The 22,072-nt window shown below is 43.9% G+C and overlaps 2 protein-coding genes and 1 long non-coding RNA gene across 4 annotated transcripts in view; 1 reads left to right on the top strand and 2 right to left on the bottom strand.

Moving 5' to 3' along the window:
• Window positions 1–12,927, top strand: part of LOC137418803 (uncharacterized) — a 55,364-nt gene extending 42,437 nt beyond the window's left edge. The window contains exon 3 of the long non-coding RNA XR_013623418.1: window positions 10,884–12,927. This is a non-coding gene — a long non-coding RNA (uncharacterized LOC137418803). The remainder of the gene's footprint in view (window positions 1–10,883) is intronic.
• The window catches only part of LOC144892212 (uncharacterized), a 623,022-nt gene that overhangs the window by 142,316 nt on the left and 458,634 nt on the right, over window positions 1–22,072 (bottom strand). The gene's annotated exons all lie outside the window — the stretch shown is intronic.
• Window positions 1–22,072, bottom strand: part of LOC137418802 (cytohesin-2) — a 66,764-nt gene that overhangs the window by 36,512 nt on the left and 8,180 nt on the right. The window lies entirely within an intron of this gene.

Here is a 22,072-nt window from a genome sequence, read left to right as displayed (position 1 = left end):
TCGCTACGGAGCTTCAAGCCACGCGTCTCGTTCCACCTTTCTCGTCCCGCCCTCTTCTTCCTCCTCTCTCTCGTCGTCTTCCGGTCTCAATCCGGTTTCCTGTTTCATTTAAAATATTAACCCCTTTTGCCTTTTAATAACAATAACCTTACCTTTTAACAACAATAATCGCCGTTTCCTTCAAACCCCAATAATAATAATAATAATACCGAACCAGAAATGTTTCAAGTGGATGAAAACCACAACCACGGAAGTGCCGAATCCGTAACACAACACACAGGGAATTACCAGTGATCTGGTACTCAATTTACCGACCTTGGAAGGATGACAGGCTGAGTCAACCCCCCCTGGCATTAATTCAGTGATCGACTGGGATTCAAACCCAGGATCCTAGGATCCCAAGCCGGCACCCTAACCGCATAGCCAACACCAGGCTTTAATTTGCATATGATGTATAATAAATAAATAAATAAATCCCCCTTGGATAGGGGCGCAAGTTAAATCATTACAACCTCCGTCGTGTGACCCTTAGTCCTCCTGTCAAGTTTGGTTGTGATTGGATAAGTAATGACCGAATGTATCACAATCAAAAAAAGCCAGACAGACAGACAGATACCAAATTGCATATTTTATTATGATGATGTAAGCAACTTGTGGTTAAATTATACATAAAATCTTACGATTGAATTAGGTATCTTGAGAAAAACTTGTGTTATTGAGAACTAGAGCAATGCGACTGTGTCGCCAATATGCCTCTGCATAGTCCCACAATGGGTAGATGCCCTCGTTTACTGTCCTAAAAATAAACAAGTTTGATTTAAATCGCTTCAGGTATTTTCAAGTATCACATCTTCACCAGCCATGACAGGTTTCACATCGATCAGTGAAGCGGTTTGAGAGAAGGTATTTTTTTAAATATCGGCTTTCAAACTAATATAGCTGCCACACCACGTGACATATGACCTTTAAAAATGTACACTTTGCATATGTATGGGAAGGGGATCATGTTTGTGAAGTGCCGGATCATGTTTGTGGAGATCATGTTTAATCGGATAAGGTTCGTTTTTCTATCCAAGATGGCTGCCAAACCACATGACCTACAATGTCATCATTTTCAAACTATATGCAACAATGGTGTTAGATGATATTTGTAAAATTTCGCATTCATAGGGTAAGAGGTTTCAGAGATATAATTATTTCATATGTTCCTTCAATCCATTATGTTTCTGTGATCATATTTTAATCCCCATGCCTAGTCAATGACACACATAAAGTTTCGAGTCAATCGATTTGGTGGTTTTGGAGAAGATGCTTTCTTAAGGTTTTAGGTTAAATCTAATATGGCTGCTATACCATGTGGCTATGATGTCATACATTTAATATTTCAATACAAATGGGTCATAGATCATGTGCATGCAATTTCAGATTTATAGGATAAGGAATTCGATAAAAACATTTTGGCTGGTATACCACTTCACCTATGATGTCATCGTTATCATGCTTTTGTTCCCCATTGGGCGTACTTGACAATGTGCCAAGTTTCAAATTTATCCATTCAGCGATTTCTGAGAAATAATTTTTTTAATTATTTGCATTTCATCTAAGATGGCTGCCATAACACGTGACCTATGACGTCACAATTATCATTAAAAACATTCTGTATGGGTGTCACTCCTACCCTGAAGGTTTCATCTCAATCGGACATGTGGTTGCTGAGAAAAACGAGGTTTAGCCCGTATGGACGGACGTACAGACGAAGGGACAGACAACCCAAAAACATAATGCCTCCGGCCACCTTTGGGGCGGAGGAACAAAAACATGTTGGCTTTAGAATGGGGCTGCTGGTAACACATCCTGTGATCTAAGGCTCAAGATGAGTCAATAATGACATCCAATGACGTCACAACGGACAATAATGGCATCCAATGACTGTGCTTGTGGCAAAAAGACTACGCCTGGAAAGCCTGATCAGGGCTGCATTGTATCTGTTGGAGGTCACTCTCGATTGTCCAGAATGAAGCTTGTCTTTAACAATTGTCCAATTTCACTGTAGGACATCCCAGCATGGGGATGGGATGTCACTGTCGGACATCCAAAGAATTTGCCATCTTTGGGCTTCACTGGGTCTTGCATTGGAATGGAAGTACTCAATGATAACGTTACCTTCTCCAAACCTGACCTGGTGAAAGTGTGTTTAAAGTTGATACCTTGACCGTTCTGTACATGCTTAGGTATGCAAAATTGCTTTGGCCTAGTGACAAATGGAAAATATAGCCTGTCTGCATTCACATCTAGTTTTTTTGTCTATTCCTCATAATTTTATTTATTTAATTATTGTGCAGTAATGGCGATTCCTAAAACATGATGTTGTTGCGGTTCTGCAAAGCAGCACTCCACAAAGCAACGACACCCAGCATACAGGTTCCCGAGTTAGTTATTGTACACCGCTCCTTTCCTATGCCATCTCCAGGCATTGCAAATCGTCATTGCCGGGCACCAAAGGGGGCTCGGCAGTGACGCACGCTGAAAGAGAGTACTCAGTTTTCACTCTGGTTTCTTGTTTTCTTTCTTGGTTGTCCGGACGATATCTCAGCCATCCTTTGAGCTAGGAAGCTGAAATTTCGGCACAGTAGTGAGCAAGTCCTTTGTCAAATACGGTATTTTTTGTTTTTTGAATAATCAATTAATTGAGGAGTTATTTAATTATTAGCGTTTAATTAAGTACTTATTTAATTAATTAAATTTCATTTATCTTCTGACCATTATTAACTCAGGCACCTTTTGAGTTAGGAAGCTGATATTTGGACATGCCAATGACCAGGTGATTTGGCTGCAAAGGATATTTTTGATTTATTAATTAATCAATTAATCGATTAATTATTTAATTATTCGATTAATGACAAAAAATTTTTTTTTTTTAAGTTACAGATTCTGATGAAATAGTGGTAGTTTATGTGTTCTCTGACCAAATTGATTAATAATTTAATTTTTTTATGATTATTATTTATTTATTTTCATTATTAATCATTTATTTATTTTCTTTCTCATTTTTTTTTTTTTTTTTTTATTTTATTTTTTTTTTGTATACAATATCGAGGCTCGTGAAAGAGCGAACATTAATCACACAGAAAGACAAACCGACACATAAAACATATAACATAGGGAGCGGTAGATAAGATGGGGAGAGAGGGGGAAGGACACAAACACAACATTTGAGAGCAGGGACCGAGAGACATGGAGACATCGAGAGATCTGAGAGAGGGCGAGGGCTTTGGGGGGGGGGGGGCGTGGGAAGGGGGCAGTGGGAGAGGTATAAAACATATGGACACTGCCAGGACTTCCAGGAAAGAAGTTGGAATTTCAAACAAGGTGGATCTGGGGTGAATTAGCGGGGGTAGAAAAGATCAAGGTTTTGGATGGGGGAAGATAAGAGATGGTGGTGAACAGCTGTTTTAAAGACCTGGAGGGAGGAGTGGGATTGAAGGGAGTGAGGGAGTTTGTTCCAGAGGCGGGAGAAAAGAGGAATGAAAGAGTGAAGGTGAGCGGAGAGCCGAGATTTCGGCAGTTTAACCATCAGAGGGTTGCTGGCAGATCTTGTGCGACCTGTAGGAATATTTGGGGGACAGAGCACAGAGAGAGCTGGGGGTGCAAGGCCGGAGAGGAGTCGGTAGAAGACAGAAAGACCACCTACCTGCCTGCGGTGAGTGAGTGAAAGGCCCTCAGAGATAGCTTCATCGCGGGAGATTCCAATAATTCTGAAAGCTTTGGTTTCAACAGCGTGAAGCCGAGCTAGGTGTGAGGCAGGAGCACCGGCCCATAGGGGAGAACAGTATTCCATTGAGCTGCGGATGAAAGCCTTGTATGTGGTGAGGAGCTCAGGTGTGCCGAGGAAGGACTTCGCACGACGGAGGATGCCCAGTCGGCGACTGGCTTTGGAGGCCAGCTTGGAAATGTGGTTTTCCCAAGAAAGATCATGGCAGATAGTGAGACCCAAAATCTTGAGCGACAGAACTTCTTGGAGAGGATTGTTGAGAAAGTAGATGGGAGGGTTGTCCAGTCGATCTTTTCGGAGAGACATAGTAAGAGTGTGAGATTTGTCAGGATTGAAAGACATGTTCCACTTGTTTGACCAGTCTGTGATTTTGTCCAGGTCTTCAGAGAGTGAGGAGGCAGCAGACTGCCGATCTGAGGGAAGAGGAATGGAGCGGCAGAGAGTGGAGTCATCAGCAAAGAGATAGAGAGGATTTTCGAGAGAGTCAGAGAGATCATTGATGAAGACCAGAAAAAGCACGGGGCCCAGAACACTGCCTTGGGGAACTCCAGCCTGAACAGGAAGAGGAGATGAGAGAAACCCATTCAGGGCCACACGTTGACGACGACTAGAGAGGAAGTCCGCCAGCCATGCGTGGAGATTTCCATGGATACCAAAGGAGGAGAGTTTGGTGAGCAGAGCGGGGTGCCAGACCGTGTCGAAGGCACGTGATATGTCGAGGGAGACAGCTCTAATTTCCTGTTTGGCATTGAGGACCTCCATCCATTGTTGAGACAGCAGAAGCAGCATGTCCAGAGTAGAGTGACCTGGTCTGAAACCAAATTGATGATCAGAGATCAAGCCATTGGAGAAGAGGAAAGATTTCATATCAGAAGCAATGATGGATTCCATGACTTTGCTGATAATTGGGAGAAGGCTGATTGGTCTGTAGTTGCTAGGATCTGTTTTTGCACCTTTTTTGTGCAAAGCGGTGATGTTGGCTGATTTCCAAGCAGATGGCAGTTGACCTTGAGCAAAAGAGAGGGTGAAGAGAACAGAGAGAGGGTGAGATAGAGCAGCAGAGCAGGATTTTAGGACCCGTGGGCTGATGCCGTCGGGTCCAGTTGCAGAATCAGAGTCGAGGGTTGACAGAAACTTTTCCACCTTGTCAGGAGGAAAGGACACGGAGTCCAGGAGCAGCAGGGTACGACTGGGTATGGTGGGTACAGAGAGGGATGGGTTTGGGACACAAGATTTAGAGGCAAACACAGAGTTGAGGCATTCAGCTTTTTCACGTGCGGAGTCAGCTGTGTAGCCGTTTGAGGTAAGGGAGGGGATGGAGGGGGAACAAACACCAGAAACGGATTTGACCAGACGCCACCAGGATTTGGAAGAGGGAGACAGATAAGAGAGTTCGGTCTTGAGAACGATAAGAGAGTTCGGAACATTTGGCCAATATCTCAGGCACCTTTTGAGCTGGGAAGCTAATATTTGGACATGAGTGACCAAGTGATGTGGCTATCAAGGATATTTTTGATTTATTGATTAATCATTTCATCTATTAAGTATTTATTGATTAATCGATTAATTATTTATTGAGTAATCAATTAATTATTTAATTTTTTATAAATGACTTATTTAATTAAATTTCTAAAAGATACATCTTCGGATGAAGCACTACTGGTTTAGTTATGCGATTAGCCAATTGATTATGAAAATATTTTGTGATAATCTTTTATTGATTTTAATTATACAATTAATCAATCAATTAGTGTACACCTCTCCCTCCCAATGCAGCCTCAATGAGCTGCACTGCGGTATTGCCGGGCGCCGGAGGCGCCCCGGCAATGCCGCGCTGCAGCATATTTAATTATTTGGCATGGGGCGGTGTACTTTGAATGTATGTGTACTTGTTTCTTTATTAATCGTTCAGATACAACTCACTTCTGTGAAGTCGGTTTCATGGATCAATATGCATTGTGTGGGATTAGCTAGGGATTTTCTCTCTCTTTCTTTATTCCTCTTTAAAATGAAGCACCATCCTCATCGAACCCCCATGGAGAAAGTGCAGTCATTTGTATATTCGTGCCAAAGCAGGGTTCAAATTCCATGCCAATTCCCAATGGTCACCACCACTATGGGCAACCGCAATGAGCACCACGAACCACTATTAAATTCCCAACTATCTCCACACCACCATGCCACAACTACCTTCCTCCACAAGAAGAAAAGCAACACACCTCATATTTTTATTAACCACCACGCTCAAACACCCCTGCTCGATCCCAATTGCTTAACCACCATTCCATAGATTCAGACCTTCACCACACAACCACTGCCAATGGCCACGGCCCTGCCTTTACATTGAAAAAAGTTGACAACAGCTGCACAATACGAGGGAGGTACGAACGCTGACGTGCTTTGTACTCCCACCTTCAAAACCCTGCTTTGGGCTCCTAGCGCACGTTCTCACCACAAATGCGCAGCAAAATACGCCCGCCCCATAGTAAGTACGGAGCTCCGAGCTGTGGCCAGGCCCAAACATCAATAAAGATGAAATGCACGCAACAAACTGGCGGTGAGGATGATGTCAGCACGAGGCCCAGCTGGGCCAATGAAAGTGCTGTGACAGGGCCAAATGGGGGCAGCACATGCACTTTTGCCGCCGGCTGCGACGCCAGAAAGATGAGCACCCGACTCTGCCTAGCCCTTCCTCTCTCCAGACACATAAAAGGTGGTAGTTAGCGAACAATTAGTCAGTCTGGTCTGGGTTCAATGAGTCGGTCTATAGTCTGGAGTCTGGGTCTGAATAATGATCCACAAGCTGGTGGAGAGCGCAGTTGTGGATGAGCTAACACAGGTGACGAGAACAGGAAGATAAGATCAGTGCTCATCAAGGGCATGAAACCCGGTTGGAAAACCACGTCCTCCCAGGTAAACGGTAATCAGACAGAGGATCCTGTGAGATCTGGTAAATTAATCGGCATTCGCAGTTGATTAAGCAATCCACCAGGTCACGAAGTTATCCACAATTGGAGGCCTCAGGTCCGGTAGTCCAGGAGGAACCAAGGCTCCCCTCGTAGTAGACCCTGAAACCCATGGCCATAACAATACTGTATTATTATTTAATGTTTACATTTTAAATGATTGCTGTCAATGATGTTGATTCCATAAGACTATATTCACCTTTACTACCTCCACCACTGAAGATATGGATGGAGGTTATGTTTTCACCCCTGTCTGTTTGTTACTTGGCAAATGTTTTTGTTTTTTTTGCCAAGCATGTTGATCACTCCGGTTTGTGTGTGTTTGTCTGTCCGCTCACTTATACTTGCCTACAGTTCACAATTTTTAAACCAATCTTCACAAAACTTCACCAAGTGATAGAATTGGTGGTCCGAAAGAATCCTATTTATTTTTAGGTCAAAAGGTGAAAAGGTCAACCACTTTTCTTCAAATTTCTAAAATCCTCAGTTTTCATCCGATTGACTTGAAATTTGAATAGGATTTACATATTAGCAGACAGAATTCAACCACCAACTATTTTTGAGATCAACAGGCCAAGAGGTCAACATAAGCCGAAAGATCAACCTTTTCAAATTTCTAAAATCCTCAGTTTTCATCCGATTGACATGAAACTTGAATAGGATTTTCATATCAGCAAACTGAATTCAACCAACAACTATTTTTAAGGTCAACATCTCGCGACATCTCGCGAAATCTTGCGGGGGAAGTCACTTTTTTTCGAAACTGTCCCGACCTTCACGCACGCTCGAAGTTAAGTAATTGTTCACAATTGTATTTTTGTCGAAACTGTATTTATCTTACGTGTGTGTACCTATAGTGCGTCCCTTGGAAGATTATCAGTGTTAATCTTTCATACCTGTATAGAGTGGTCGAGTATTTCGTGCCGCGATATATTGCGGCCTTGTTGTTGTTCTTTAAGCTTCCTACCTGGAGGCTTTGTTTTCTCTCAGCGGTCGATTGTGGTCCTGCTACTCTAGTTCTCTGTTTTTTTCCCAGTCTTTTCACCCCATACTTCCTTGTTTAAAATCCTAACTAAAAAAAAAAGAAAAGAAAAAAAAGATTTCCTTCTTTGTTCTTTTCGTTCGTTCGTTCTTCGACCACGTGTTTCACCCCCATTTTCACACCATTCCCCAGATCTGTTTTGCCCTGTTCTTTTTGCTGACATCTTTTGTCCTGTTCACGTGACTTGTGGTTGTCCCTCTAGGCTCCCTCTCCCCGTTCGTATTTTTGTGAATATTAGATTGTTCTGGGCAGCCTGCAGCCTCCTCACTCTCTGCAGACCTGGACAAAATCACAGACTGATCAAACAAGTGGAACATGTCTTTCAATCCTGACAAATCTCACACTCTTACTATGTCTCTCCGAAAAGACCGACTGGACAACCCTCCCATCTACTTTCTCAACAATCCTCTCCAAGAAGTTCTGTCGCTCAAGCTTTTGGGCATCACTATCTGCCATGATCTTTCTTGGGAAAACCACATTTCCAAGCTGGCCTCCAAAGCCAGTCGCCGACTGGGCATCCTCCGTCGTGCGAAGTCCTTCCTTGGCACACCTAAGCTCCTCGCCACATACAAGGCTTTCATCCGCAGCTCAATGGAATACTGTTCCCCCCTCTGGGCCAGTGCTCCTGCCTCACACCTAGCTCGGCTTCACGCTGTTGATGCCAAAGCTTTCAGAATCATTGGAATCTCCTGCGATGAAGCTAACTCCGAGGGCCTTTCATTCACTCACCGCAGGCAGGTTGGTGGTCTTTCTGTCTTCTACCGACTCCTCTCCGGCCTTGCTCCCTCGGCTCTCTCTGTGCTCTGTCCCCCAAATATTCCTACAGGTCGCACAAGATCTGCCAGCAACCCTCTTATGGTTAAACTGCCAAAATCTAGGCTCTCTGCTCACCTTCACTCTTTCATTCCCCTTTTTTCCCGCCTCTGGAACAAACTCCCCCACTCCCTTCAATCCCACTCCTCCCTCCAGGTCTTTAAAACAGCTGTTCACCACCATCTCTTATCTTCCCTCATCCAAAACCTTGATCTTTTCTACCCCCGCTAATTCACCCCAGATAAACTTTTTCGAAATTCCAACTTCTTTCCTGGAAGTTCTTGCAGTGTCCATATGTTTTATACCCCTTCCACGTCCCCCCAAGCCCTCTCCCTCCCACAGTTCTCTCGATGTCCCTGCTCTCAAATTCAGGCAAAACTTGGTGGGCAGTTTGGGTGGACAAGGACAGAATGATTAGATGTTGGTGAAGGTCCGGATATAGATCAGGATACTAGAATTTTAAAAAGTGATTCTTCTTTAGTTCGTATATGGATCCGGATAATATAATTTTAAAAAGTGAATCTTCTTTCGTTCAGATATGGATCCAGATACTAGAATTTTAAAAAGTGATTCTTCTTTGTGTTTGTTTGTGTATCCGGATATGGATCCGGATACTAGAATTAAAAAATGTGATTCTTCTTTAGTTCGGATTTGGATCCGGATACCATAATTTTAAAAAGTGATTCTTCTTTCATTCGTCTATGGATCTGGATAATATAATTTTCGAAAGTGATTCTTCTTTAGTTTGGATATGAATCCGGATATCAATTTTTTTTTAAAGTGATTCTTCTTTAGTTCGGATATGGATCCGGATACTAGAATTTTAAAAAGTGATTCTTCTTTAGTTCGGATATGGATCCGGATACTATAATTTTAAAAAGTGATTCTTCTTTAGTTCGGATATGGATCTGGATAATATAATTTTAAAAAGTGATTCTTCTTTAGTTCGGATATGGATCCAGATAATATAATTTTCAAAAGTGATTCTTCTTTAGTTTGGATATGAATCCGGATATTAATTTTTTTTTAAAGTGATTCTTCTTTAGTTCGGATATGGATCCAGATAATATAATTTAAAAAAGTGATTCTTCTTTAGTTCGGATATGGATCCGGATAATATAATTTTAAAAAGTGATTCTTCTTTATTTCGGATATGGATCCGGATAATATAATTTTAAAAAGTGATTCTTCTTTAGTTCGGATATGAATCCGGAGATTTTTTTTTTTCAAGTGATTCCTCTTTCGTTCAGATATGGATCCAGATACTCGAATTTAAAAAAGTGATTCTTCTTTAGTTCGGATATGGATCCGGATACTAGAATTTAAAAAAGTGATTCTTCTTTCGTTCAGATTTGGATATGGATGCTATAATTTTAAAAAAGTGATTCTTCTTTAGTTCAGATATGGATCTGGATACTAGAATTTAAAAAAGTGATTCTTCTTTAGTTCGGATATGGATCTGGATACTAGAATTTTAAAAAGTGATTCTTCTTTAGTTCGGATTTGGATCCGGATACTATAATTTAAAAAAGTGATTCTTCTTTAGTTCGGATATGGATCCGGACACTAGAATTTTTTCAGTGACTTTTCTTTAATTTTTATTAGTGATCCCGTGCTCCTCCTTCGAAGAGCATTCGTTCTTAAACTCTTTTACCATACAGGTTTTATCGTGCAGTATACTTACAATAATTAATCAATCATTGTATCTGTATGATGGAGTGAAGCAGATACAATGTAAAATATTAAGAAAAACAGATCGAATGTACCAATTCCAAGAAACGGACGCGTGTCAAACCTTCCAAACGCGTGGAACGGACCGACCACGTGATCACATGCAAGGGCCACATTGCCAAGAAGATATTGGACACAGCATCGACATCTGCCGTCCACAGATGCACGAACAGCAGGATATGATTAACGGGTGTCCCCATGGTGTAACCTCTGTGACTGAGATAGCAGTGATTGGCGACACTGCAAAGTTCAGAGCGTCGTCTTCTCAACGTTTTATTAGCGAGGGTGTGTTGGTTTCATAACAACTGCTTTCAACTCGGATCGAGTAGAACTCGGATCGAACGACTGCCCGCTGACCATCATGTGGCTTTGCCTATTTCCTAGCTATCAATAAAAGCAAAGAAAAGCAACCGCTGCAAATCACTTTGAAGCAACACGCTGTTGGAAACCTTTACAACTGTGCCGTGCCGTTGTTGCCGAGGTGTGCATTATCCGTCGAGTTTGTGTGTGTCGAGAATGATTAATCTAAGTCACTGCTGTCAACCGCCTTGCCTTCCAGAAACTGCCGTCCTGCCATCTGGGAGCGGTTAAGGTGGCCATGGGGTCGGAAGTTTGCCTATGACGGAAACTGCTCATCTTCCTGCCCGTGACAGCCGATGCGACCTTTCTTCCTCTGCCGACAGTGTTTGTTCCTCAACATGTTATATTTTAGACTCCATTCCGCCGGGCTCCTTGTCATTTTGTCTCATTCGTTGTTTCAGCTGCTACTATCCCCTTAGTACTATTATAAGTACTGTTCAGTGTCCACAAAAGTCTTGCTTTGATTATACTCACACTATACCTACGTGACCACTTAGATATTATGGTTGACCAATTGGAGTGCATTCCTTACGTGCTAGTCTGAGGATATAACATTTGTGCAACCTCCTTGCTTGCACACGAGAAGACGGTAAAAAAGAGGTTTAAAGCAAGGAGCTCTCCTGATCTCTAAGTTCCAGGACTGATTATGTAATGCAAGTGTACATTGCAAGAACATATGGGTGAGTTTGAGAGGCCCTTTTGGGGATGTTTTTCTTCCTGAATTGTTTGCACTTTATCCAGAATTCCTGTAACCCCTGGAAGTATCTTCGGTGGATTTGTGGATCCCTCATCGAACCACTGTTGAATGTCAAAGAATTCCTGGCGTTTCATCAAATCGTCTTTCTTTCCGTTTTCTTTTCGGTTTTTTGGAAAGAGCAAAAGGTCTCGTCTACCCAAGATCACGCGAGCAAGGTGGAATGCCACGGCTCGGAAGAAATCGACTGACTTGCATCATCGCGTTGCGGGATTCATCTCTTGGTATCATAATTGTGATGAACAACCTCACGTAGTACCTGAATCTCCTGAGCAGGTACCTCCTCGGGTAACAAAACCTTAATATGGATCGCACCATTTGACCCACCTTTCCAATGTTGCATCCGCGTCTCGTTTACCTTCTTTGTGCATCGTCTTCGTATCTACATTCTATTTTCGAACATTTACGTCTCATGTACTCATATTTCAGATCCTGAGGGAGAATTCATTTATCGTTGGCGCAATAGATGGCATGCTTAACTAGAAGGGCACCTTGTAGAGCACGTACTTCCACCAGGTTGAGCAGTTTACGTTTTGCGTCCCAATGATAGGCCCGATCTGCATCCAGACCTTAATAAAAACCTAATTAGCTTGATATTGTCACTCAACCAAACCACCACCAAGTGTCGTCCGAATCCGTCCACAACGTTTTGAGATATAGTGCTCACAGACAGACAGACACACAAACAGGGACGAAAACATAACCTTCATCCACCTCCGGTGTGTCCATCTTCACCAGCAGTGCACCTGCTGGGATCCCAGAAAGCAAAACGTTTAGTGTCTGATGTCATTCCGTCATGAATCACCAAGCCAGGCTTTCACCTTGACTGTCGTGTCACTCCTGAGGCCAAGGTTAAAATAATACGATTGTGGCCGGTTAGTTAGTGGTTCTGAAGACATGGTTTGTCCATCATGTTGGGAAGCCTTTCTACAACAATGTCGTAACTGTCAGGAAAACGGCAGCAGGTTCCACAGGTAACCCATTTGTTTTTTACTTTGGATCCTCGCACGGCTCAAAGAGATTGATTGGCGACCCTGCCTGGAGCTCAGCTGCCGTGACGTGTCCTCGGCCTCAGCACCACCAGACAAGTGAGGGAGGAATCCTGCTGATGAAAAGGACGGTGGGCTGCGTGAGGCAAGAGGCCATCGAAAGGCACCGTACATAGAAAAGTCACAAAGAAAAGGAGTCACAAAGGATATTTTTATAAATATAATTTCCGACTGTACAGGCCAGCAAAGGTAGGAGGTCGGAAGTGGTGGGGTTAAGGAGAAACGCAAGCCAGGAGGCCCTCTTGCGCCCCCCCATTCGACTTCCATCTCGTGATCTGTGTGTAAGCTCTGAAGACAAGTGGTCACCAAAGTGGTCACCAAGGATCCACTGAAGACAAGTGGTCCCCAAAGGCCAAAAACACAAAAAAAAGAAAAGATTTGCACAAAAAGCTCGATGCAAGTAAGCGGTTGTCAGCAACGGGTACGAAAAAGGAACTGAACAGGAAATTATCCCAAAAAACAACGACAGGACACCAAAATGAAACACAGAGTGTAAAAAAACGGCTTGAGATTACGTCCGGAGTCACGTCCGGGCATTTTTACGGTGCACGATCGGATCGGGGGGGGGGGGGGCGTGTGTGGGGGGAAAAGCTGAGTGGGCCGTGCATTTGGAATTCCAGGCCAGTCTTGGGAAAATCTAATTTAGTAAACACAAGCTGCACTCCGTTTTCCTTCTTTCCCAGGAACCGTACACAAGGCAAGATGGGTTAGTGAGGGTGTGCGTTTTAATTCAGTAATTTGAATTGAATGCACCGGGGGTTGCAAGAAAATAAATTGCAGGAAATGGTAATTTTGTCCAATCAGCAAGGCCTGTGTGTTATTAACACACACACGTTCACATGTATACACACGGCGCACCACATAACTAGTGAATATAGAAGTGTTATTCCTTCAGCCCAAATATTTACACACGGATCCTTTTGTGAGGAATGAAAAGATATCTCAGCTGATCGCATGGCTGCTCTTGGAGCTACAAAGTCTTTCGTTTGAATCCTCGTGGAGTCTAAGACGACTTGAACTCCAGTTCGACAGGGTGACATCATGGCACGCTCGATCTTTTTGGAGGGGATTAAGCCGGCTGTCACATGTGGAATTTGGAGGCCGCATGCCCCATGGTGTTTGTCCTAAACACCATTCCCTGTATACTTCGAATGTCGTATTCACCGGCATGCCTCGTTAGATTCTTCTTCGTCTGCAACGGCTTTGAAAGATCCAGGAAGCTCCACAACGGTGGGGACTTCCAATGGAAGAGGAGATCAGATTACAAGTATTCTTCTCACTGGGTCATGGCTGATCTTAAGCTCAAGGAAGGACCACAACTTTGCCAGAATTTGATCATGGAAAGATACAGGAGGATGTTTTTAGATCCTGCTTCGAGAGAGATAGAGTTGTATAAAAGATCCAGATGAGACGTTCCCTTCACTAAATATCCCAATAAAGAATGCCCGATAAATAATGCCTGATAAATAAGGTATAGTGGCATAGAAGATGCTGAAAATGACCAAAGACCTCACTAGAGTACCATAATCACTCTGTTTAGATACACGAGGGATTGCGAGCAGTGGTCTTTCCAAAGACCCCACTAGAGTACCATCATCACTCTGTTTAGATACACGAGAGATTGCGAGCAATGGTCTTTCCAAAGACCCCACTAGAGTACCATCATCACTCTGTTTAGATAGACGAGAGATTGCGAGCAGTGGTCTGTCCAAAGACCCCACTAGAGTACCATCATCACTCTGTTTAGATACACAAGAGATTGTGAATAATGGTCTTTCCAAAGACCCCATTAGATTACCATCATCACTCTGTTTAGATACACGAGAGATTCCGAGCAATGGTCTTTCCAAAGACCCCATTAGAGTACCATCATCACTCTGTTTAGATATGAGAGATTGCGAGCAGTGGTCTTTCCAAAGACCTCACGAGAGTACCATAATCACTCTGTTTAGATACACGAGAGATTGCGAGCAGTGGTCTTTCCAAAGACCCCATTAGAGTACCATCATCACTCTGTTTAGATACACGAGGGATTGCGAGCAATGGTCTTTCCAAAGATCTCACTAGAGTACCATCATCACTCTGTTTAGATACACGAGAGATTGCGAGCAATGGTCTTTCCAAAGACCTCACTAGAGTACCATCATCACTCTGTTTAGATACACGAGATATTGTGAACAGTGGTCTTTCTGAAGGCCTCACTAGAGTACCATCATCACTCTGTTTAGATTCACGAGGGATTGTGAACAGTGGTCTTTCTGAAGACCTCACTAGAGTACCATCATCACTCTGTTTAGATACACGAGATATTGTGAACAGTGGTCTTTCCAAAGACCCCACTAGAGTACCATCATCACTCTGTTTAGATACACGAGATATTGTGAACAGTGGTCTTTCTGAAGACCTCACTAGAGTACCATCATCACTCTGTTTAGATACACGAGATATTGTGAACAGTGGTCTTTCTGAAGGCCTCACTAGATTATCATCATCATTCTGTGAAGATAAATTGTGAACAGTGGTCTTTGCAGCTGTGCAGGTGGTTTCTCACGGCTCATGGTGTATTCCATCGAAGCGGCTGCAACAGATCACCAGGACAGACGTTTCATCCACAGGGATTTGATGGCAATTAAAATAATTCATGTGGCAGTAAATGGGCAGCACAAAGAGGAAATTGCTTTAACAGAGATCATCCAACAGGTGTTTCTTTATTACTTGCAAAATCGAAGATTTTTCAAGTATATTTGTCGGTTGCTTTTGTGGTTCTGTCTCTCTGTCTGTCTGTCTGTCTGTTTGTCTGTTTGTTTGTCACCGGCCTACAGGTCACAATTCCAAACCGATCGTCACGAAACTTCACCAAGCCGTATAGCTCGTCCCAATTGAGAAGCCTATTGTTTTTGGGGTCAAAAGGTCAAAAGGTAAACGTAGGCCAAAGGTCACCAACTTTGCCCAATTTCTAAAATCCTCAATTTTCATCCGATTGACTTGAAATTTGAAGATGACTTGCATATCTGGTCACTGAATTCAACCACAAATTATATTTTAGGTGAATATAGGCCAAAAGGTTAACATAGGCTGAATTTCTAAAATCACCAATTTTCATTTGATTGACTTGAAATTCTAAGAGGATTCACATATATGGTCACTGAATTCAACCACCAACTATTTTTGAGGTCAACATAGGCCAAGTTTTTAAAATCCTCAATTTTCATCCGATTGACTTGAAAATTGAACAGCATTTGCACCTTGAGTCACTAAATAGGGAAACTAACTATTTTTGAGGTCAAAAGGTCAAAGGTCAACTCAAGGTCAACCTCACAAAATCATCATTTTTCTTCTGAAAAATCGTCACTTTTCTTCCTGTTGACCCGAGCTTTGATCAAGATTTTCAATTTTAATCTTGATGAAATGGACAATTTGCTGTATCAATGGAATTTTTTTCTTGGGGTGGGGCGTGGATTTTGCAAGTATCGTGCTCCGCATGACGTCTTCCTGTATATTGTAATTTTTCTTTTGTCCCGATTTCAATTCGGAAAACCATCCCGTCTCCCGGTGTGATTCAACGTTTCGGTAATTTCCAATTCAAATGCGCCTGAGTCAGAAATTGCCAGAAAATAAGGATCTAAGCATCTGGTGAATCAGGGTGGCTCCGAAGCCGCTTAGCTAGCAACGCCAGGCCAGGGAAACGAAAATCATCGGGTATGCAGAAACTCATCTGCCGCCTACGCAACAACATTAAATCTGTTTCCCCTCATCCTACTGTCCGGAAGACGAAGTTCCCCCACGAGGAAGAGAAGCAAGAGGCCCGAGGCGAGCATTCCAGCACCCCTACTCCAATCCACATCTCGAATCACCCCCCACCGGAGCCACCCTCTTGACTTCTCAATAGAAACACCTTTTCGGGATACTCACGTCCCACACCAAATATGATCCAAATATTCAGGTTCATCCTGCACATTGGAACTGCAGTACCGCGTGATTTATGTGGCCACCCTGACCAACTGGACAGGTGGCCGCATGATCTAGGCGCATGCCTTTCTTAACGAACAGCATGCGTGTATCTAAGGACGAAAGATGTGTTTCCACTGTTTCCGATGGCTAGCATATGGAGCCACTTCGGGGAAAAATGGGGGAACTGTGAAGAGGAAGAAAAAGGGAAGCAAATGGGAAGCAAATGAAGGCAGGAAAGTTGGAGGGTCACAAATAGAAACGTACAAGTGTACGTGCACGAATAAGCTTGCGTATCGTCCATTCACGCCTTTTTTCTATTTCTTGGATCCATCTTTATTTTCATGCTTGTGCCCCCTCAAGATATAACTCAAATGTGGACTTCTAAAACTATGCCTCGACCTATCCACAACTTATGCTTGGCGACGTTATCATGTAATTTTACTCTTTATCTACTACGATACTTCCAGTGGAGTTGGCCTCGTCTGTCAGGGTATATCACATTATCATAATTTTAGTTTCATTCATGAAATTCTCGAAGTTAGTTGTGGGACTACGTGTGACGACATCTGCGGAGTGACGAATGATGTCAAGCAACACTGAGGATGTGAGAACACATAGGTTCATCAATTTATATACTGTATGCTAGCTCACATTTCCTCTTTATGTGGTAAGAGCAGACGCAGCTGTTTGCTTGTTTTCATCCCAACATTTACTTTGTCTTAACAAAAGGCACTGTATTCCTTTTTTTTGGGTCGAATGTTTCGCTGCATTTGGCACCATGCCCAAGGATCTGCTGTGCAAGGGCAGCAGTTGGCATCGCACGCAGGTTGTGCAATGCTGAGGTTGATTGCTTAGTTTATCGTGGAACAAAAATTACTTATTACTTGCTGTTTATTTAAATAAATTTCCATTTAAATAAAACCTTGGCCTATTAGTTTAGACTACAATCAAGTACTGTTCAAGTTTTTTTGGGGGGGGGGGGGGGAGGGGGGGGGGAACAAAACCCCACTAATCCTTAGCCAGCTGTGATTTCTGAATTCCTGACCATTCCCCACCCGACAACAGTTTTCGCACTCTCCGCCCCGCCTCACCGCAGCCACCACCACCAGCAAACATACAATTTGTGATGTCCCGATTCCTGCTCGACTATTGTCCTCACCTCTCATCCTCCCTCCTCCCCACAGAATGGAATTAAGTTGATAGTTGCCACTATCCATAATATAGATATACACCACACAAATTATCTCTCTCACTCTCTCACTCTCTCACTCTCTCACTCTCTCACTCTCTCACTCTCTCACTCTCTCACTCTCTCACTCTCTCTCACTGATCTACCATACTCTATACCCTTCACAAAGTGCCATGGCTGCCAAAGCAGCTTCCTCAGCAAGGATTATACTGAGTGCCTTGCCATTGCCTTCCCAGCAGTAGTTATGGCAGGAATTTGGAATTTGGCCATGACACCGGCAATAATTTTACACTGTGCCGACTCTTCGCGACAGACACTGTGGGATCTTTAACGTCCACCAACTGATTCCAGCAGATGGGATGCCCATTTGACGTCCACCTGAGGGACGGCACACACATTGATGAATCACCATGCCTGTGAAACACCGGGATGACAGTTTCTCGCTAGATCGAGATTCAAACCCAGGCTAGAGAGCTTAGGGGTGAGTGTGTGCACCTCTAGGCCATCCTGTCCACCCAAGAATGGCAACTAGGGAGGAGCAAAGTGCTTTGATGAGTAGGACTGGCCGTTATGATGGGGCTGGATCAAACCCACAAGGAAATACCGTCGCTGAGGTCGTCAGAACTGAAAGTCTGAGTCCTTCCTGGCATACGACCCAGTCGATGATAGGTTCCTATCAGTGAGGTTGAAGGAACATCCAGTGAACACCACCATCACTCAGAAATATGCTCAAACTTCTGCAGCAGATGAATTAATTAAGTGTGGACGGTTTCATGGAACGTTAGAGGAACTGGTATAACAGGTGTCTGCCTAAAGGGAGATTGGAATGCAAAAATTGGAGAAGCAGGAGCACCAGGGATTGCAGGACTTGGTACTCAAAATGAACCAAGGGAGTGAATGCTGGAGTTTGAATGGTGGAGAATGATCTCGTAATTGCAAACACATGATTCAAACAACCCAAGTGTCGACTGTACGCATAAACCTCACTTGATGAATGAATGAATATGAATGAATGAATGATCGTTTTAAGGCCGTTTTTCCCCGTGAGAGCAGGGGTTAGCCTTGCGGGCCCCATGACAATCATGGATCCCTGTTTGAGGCAATGTTTTTATGGCCGGATGCCCTTCCTGATGCCAACCCTTAGTCGCCTCTTATGATGCACAGGGATACGGTGTACCTATTCTAAATCGGGGTACACACCGGGATCATTCATCCCAGCAAGCTGGTACTCAATTTGCCGACCTTGGAAGGAGTCAACCCCCCTGGCGTTAATTCAGCGATCGACCGGGATTCAAACTCAGGATCCTAGGATCCCTAGCCAGCACCCTAACCACTTAAAGCCACTAAATGTGCAGTCTACAGAGAAAAAGAAGAAGAGGGACCACTGGAAAAACTTTCACCGAGTCCTGAAACAAGGAAATCTTTTCACAGGACCACTATGTTTGGACTAGCTTCACAATGGCAGCTTTGATTAGACGAGATGCGCACGAGCTGCCCGGTATCACACCTTCCGATGCGGCCTGTTGCTGCAGCTTGGTGGGACTTGGTGAGTCCGTGCTGTCGGGAGGGAAGGCCCGAGCTTTGGTGAACTCCCTCTTGCAAAGTTCCAAACGTTGAGGACGAGAGAGACCTAGGTTTGTAGGATTGAGGACCACGCCAAATACAACGGCTTTGATGGGAATGATAACCGAGCTTTGCATGGCAGCTTTGGTGAGGCAGATGGCTGTGCATGTGGTGTCCAGAGTCACGCGGATCGCTTGGGACGTGGCCTCGACTTGCGGCTTGTTGGGGTTTACTGACCTCAACATGCTGAGAACACAAACCCAAGTTTTGACGACTCCCTTTTTGCCATGTTCTGCCTGTATGGGACCGAGTTTTGTGGGATCCAGGACCATACCAAATAAAACGGCTTCGATGGTAGCGAGAATCGAACCAGGGTGGCGGTTTTGGTGGGGGAGAGGGGTGCATGTAGTTGCGCTGATCGACATGCATTTGGGACTCAGCCTGGTGACCTGGCCTTGCCCTGCAGCTTACTTGGTTTGGCTGGCTCTTTCCCATCAGGGAAGGATGTGCCCGAGATGGATGAGACCTAGAAGGAAGAGACCGGACCGGGCGGATCCCGGAGGCCACTTTGGGGATGGTTGGGGAAACGGAACAAGGATAAGGAGATGGCTTGGTCCATGAGTCGTGGTTCCTTGCTGGGGTGAAGCTAGATGCTTCAGGACCAGGGAAGGCTCCATTTAGTCTTAGAGACTCATGAGTGGAGATGACGATCAGTGGCGGCGGGGCATAAACACGCACACATGCACACAAACATGAATCGTACCCACCCACGTGTGGAGATGGTAGCCAACAACAACTTACACACACACACACCCACACACACACACACACACACACACACACACACACACCACAAAAAGTACCTCACAGTGAAACATCCAGGAATGAGCTGCAATGTCACATGACTAAGTGACAACTAAGCACTTCCTTTCTATATTTTGGGCATATACTGTACTGTATAGTGTTGTATTCAGGCTGGTTAAAAAAAGGAATATCAGAACCTCTATTTGTCAACCTCGGTTTGTAAATCATGGATGCAGGATCATCCACACTTTGAAGAGTACCTTGTCCACCAAGTTTAGTCCGAATCCGTCCATAACTTTTTGAGATATCATACTCACAGACAGACAGATATGGGGTGAAACATAACCTCGGTCCACCTTCGGTGGTGGAGTTACAAATTGACCGACATCGAAGCAAGTCCTGCTGCACAGTCTGGTCTTCCATTTTAAATGTCCATTTTAATCCCACGTGATCTTGGACACAATAATCAAGGGAATGAACAAATAGGAAAAGAGGAGAGTGAGGAGAGAAGGAAACTGCATCCTTTAAGTAAGAGGGTCCGGAGAGGAAGGGTTCATGGGGGGGTAATGGAGATTGTTGATAAGGATGTCCCAAATGTTCCTTTCCGAAGGCTTGAGAAAGTTTCTAATTAAAGTCTGCAAGGCCTTTGCCCGTAACTCAATGGAGCACTGATCTCCGCTATGGGTGGCGTCTCAGCATCACATCTGTCTTTCCTGGATTATTTGTTCTCTAAAGCTCTCAAAATTATTGGAATCTACCCTGATGAGGCCAAAGCTCAAAGTAAGTTGCTCTCACATCTCAGGCAGGTCTGTCGTCTCTCTGTTTTCATTTTTACCTCCTCATCTCTGATATTGCTCTGTATACTCTCTCAGTCCTTCGACCCTTCCCAGCAACTCCAGGATAACTGTGCTCTTCCAGCAACTCCTTCCTGGTTAAACTTCCAAAATGCAGAAATGCATTCCAAAATGCAAATTGCAAAAAATTGCAAATGCAAAAAAATTCCAAAATGCAAATTGCACACTTCAACTTTTTATCCCTCACTTCTCCCATCTATGGAACCAACTTCCAGAGGCTTTTCCGACTTACTCTTTCGTTCAGGAGTTCAAGCAAGCAGTGCACCGGCACCGCTTCTCATTCCCAATTCTGAACCATGATCTTTATTACTCCCATTAACTTTTTCTAACCCAACCATCTTACTTGTTCGTTTCAGTGTTTCCTGCCTCATTCCCGTGATACCTGTACCACTGTCATTAAAAAATTATCATATCCAGATCCAGATCTTCACCAAAATCTAACTGATTCGTCTGTGTCACACTCCCAACCTGTCCACCAAGTGTCGTCCGAATCCGTCCACAACTTTGTGAGATTTCCTCCTCACAGACAGACAGGCACACTCCGTCCACATTTGGTGACCCAGATAAAGAAAGGGTTCTAGAATGAATTCGTGTGACAGTGACAACTCCATTCTGAAGCCAGTTGGTCTGAAGCGGGACCAAATGGTGGTCAATTGTCTGGCAAAGTTTGAAATGTGCTTACTGACTGTTCCACCACATTCAGCATTTGTGATTGACCAGGGTGGCATAACTCGAATAGGCCTGTGACCCGATTGTGTCGTTCACTTCTACGATTTGGCCGAGCTTCAGGATTAAGTCAGATTCGTCTTGGGAATAGCCGTACGACTCTTTTCATCGAATCCCTTTCATACCGGTCTCTGCTGAAATACATTGAGTCAACACCAATCTTCCCACAGTGCATTTCGCATGTCACGTGAAATGGATATTGTCATTGCTGACAGGTATATATAATCAAGCACACAGCCACGCAATCTCCATAGACAAACATTGGCAGTGGAATGGGCCGTACTGAAGAGCTCAGTGACTTTCAACGTGGCAACGTCATAGGATGCCACCTTTCCAACAAGTCAGTTCGTCAAATTTCTGCCCTGCTGGAGCTGCCCCGGTCAACTGTAAGTGCTGTTATTGTGAAGTGGAAACGTCTAGGAGCAACAACAGCTCAGCCGCGAAGAGGTAGGCCACACAAGCTCACAGAACGGGACCGCCGAGTGCTAAAGCGCGTAG

Source organism: Myxine glutinosa, chromosome 5 (assembly GCF_964187855.1).
Source record: "Myxine glutinosa chromosome 5, kmMyxGlut1.1, whole genome shotgun sequence".
NCBI lineage: Eukaryota > Metazoa > Chordata > Myxini > Myxiniformes > Myxinidae > Myxine > Myxine glutinosa.
The sequence above is the reverse complement of the archived record's forward strand: the minus strand, read 5'-3'. Positions and strand labels throughout refer to the sequence as shown.